General features: G+C 32.4%; 1 protein-coding gene across 1 annotated transcript in view; it reads left to right on the top strand.

The window, feature by feature from the left end:
* LOC122260317 (irregular chiasm C-roughest protein) overlaps nucleotides 1-2,500 on the top strand; it is a 258,250-nt gene that overhangs the window by 210,773 nt on the left and 44,977 nt on the right. The window lies entirely within an intron of this gene.

Genomic DNA, 2,500 nt, shown 5'->3' with positions numbered 1-2,500 from the left:
AGATTAATAAAATTAAGATTAATATCAGATGGTCACATTTTTTTCTTTCCTTGCACACACACTCAGGGCGTGCTTAAAAAAATATGTTACGCGATGTATAATAGCGTATTTAGTTTACAAAGTGATAATGATAATAATTCTGATAATATTAGTAATGATACTGTAATACTGATCATGATAATACCAAACAATTTCAATAATGATAATGATGATTATGATAAGGATAATAAAAGTAATAATAATGATAATGTAATATTGATTATGATAATGTTTATGATAATCATAATATTAATGAAGATAATAGTACTAATAATGAAGATAGTGATAACAGTAATAATGATAATAAAATAATATAAATGATATTGATAATCAAGATATTAATAATGATAAGCATGTTAACAATGATGATGATAATAACGGTAACATTAATAACGATAATAAAGCAAATATCAGTATTGATAATTAGAAAGAAAACTTTCCGATGCTTCAGAAATACCACAGATTAATAATAAATAACATTTTCTGAAAAGAGAAGTCAGTCTCTCACGAGAAAACAGGATGTAAACAAAAAGTAAACAGCAAGTTTATGCAAATGACCTTGGTTGAGCCAGAAAATCTGAAGAATTTTAAGACTTTTACTTGGCAAAGCATGCTGACAAAAGCTGATTTTAAAGGTGTATTCAATTATTGTTGTTGGCATTAGTGTATTATTATAGTCATCATAATGTTTTGTCATTATGATTTTTATTTTATATTATCATTATTATCACTATTATTATTTTTATCCTTATCATCGTTATTATCGTTGTTATTATCATCATCATTTTTAATATCATTAGTATTAATATCATTATGATTATTATTATTATCATCATTATCCTTAGTATGATTATTATTAATCTTATCATTATATCTATTATTTTTCATCTTATTTTTTATTGTTTTATTATTATGATTAATACTATTATTATCTTACAATTATTATCACCATCATTATTACATTTTTTTTTTATCATTGTTATAAAGGGAGAGAGAGAGAGAGATAGGAAAGGACAGACAGGAAAAGAAAGGGAGAGAGATACTGAGACACCCCCATGGAGAGAAAGAGAGAGAGGGTGTGTGTATGTGAGAGAGAGAGAGAGTATGATATTATATAGCATGCTTATATATGATATTAAATACAGCAATAGTTCATATACAAATACCATGTAAATAGCGCACTCTAACTAGCGAGACAATCGCCTGGTCAGGTCGGGTCAACATTGACGGATAGGTAATTCACGCATAGTTGCCTTCCCAAGTACCTAGACCTTCAATAAGAGCTTAATCTTTTGGTTGTCACGCCTCCTGCATTCCAGACTACCATCCCACCGCTGCCACCATTCAGTGAGGCTGGCGGTTTTCTTACCACTAGCACCAGTTTCTGAAGTTTTTTTCCATCCCACTTCTGACACCAGTTTGTGAGGGTGAGCAGAAAGGGTCCCCTTACAGGCCACCAGTTTGTGATGGGTGTCTTAATAACTCACACAAATAAGGTAATTGATGCCAGACACAGGGTTTATACAGTTCAGGTTTATCCCATAACGCAGATAGTCTGACGTTACGGTACACGATAGATGATTTAAACTACAGCATAATGATTTTCCTGCTTTTATGGAAGGGGATCCCATCCGCAGTCCCCATTGGTGGTTATGCGGAAAGGTAGTCTGGAATGTAGGGGGTATTAAGCTCTCTTTGAAGGTCTAGGTACTTAGAAAGGCAACAATGTGTGAATTACCTATCCGTCAAAGTTGACCTGACCTGACCCGGCGATTGTCTCGCTAGTCAGAGTGTGATATTCATATGTTTTTTGCATATGAACTATTACTGTATTTAATATCATATATAAACATACTATATAATCTCATATCGGGACAGACGGACAAAGAAAGAGAAAGAGAGAGAGAAAGAGGGGGGGGGGGGATAGACAGACAGACAAAGGGAAAGAGAGAGAGGAGAGGGAGAGAAAGAGAGAGAGAAAAAAAGGTAATTGAACTAAACCTGAAATTCTCTTTAGATCAAAGCTGTCAGATAAAAAAGCCACTTTGAATAAGAAGCAAAAGTTTACATCCATTAATGGACTTCATTCGGAGTAACAAACTCCTCTTCTTATGCATACAAAGAGCCTCGAACTCTGTTTAGAATCTCAACCGCCACACCAGGCCAAGAACTATGTGTGTCACGATGAAATAAGAACGAATGCATTGTCAAGCTTCTTTCCAATCTTTCTTTTTTCGATAAAAGATGCAATCATAAAAGATATTGGAGTTCAGTTTGATGGACGCATTTATATGTTGGGAAGATATTTTCTTTCTTCCTTTCTTTCTTTCTCTTATTCTTCTTTCCATGTTTCCATCCATTTATATATTTGTCTAACTTTTTATCGGTCTCGTTCTGTCATTCGATGACTATATGTATATATATATATATATATTATAGTTATATATATTTATATATAATA

This window comes from Penaeus japonicus, unplaced genomic scaffold, assembly GCF_977035675.1.
Source record: "Penaeus japonicus unplaced genomic scaffold, GWHDUDI00000001_assembly GWHDUDI00000006, whole genome shotgun sequence".
Lineage (NCBI taxonomy): Eukaryota > Metazoa > Arthropoda > Malacostraca > Decapoda > Penaeidae > Penaeus > Penaeus japonicus.
The sequence above is the reverse complement of the archived record's forward strand: the minus strand, read 5'-3'. Positions and strand labels throughout refer to the sequence as shown.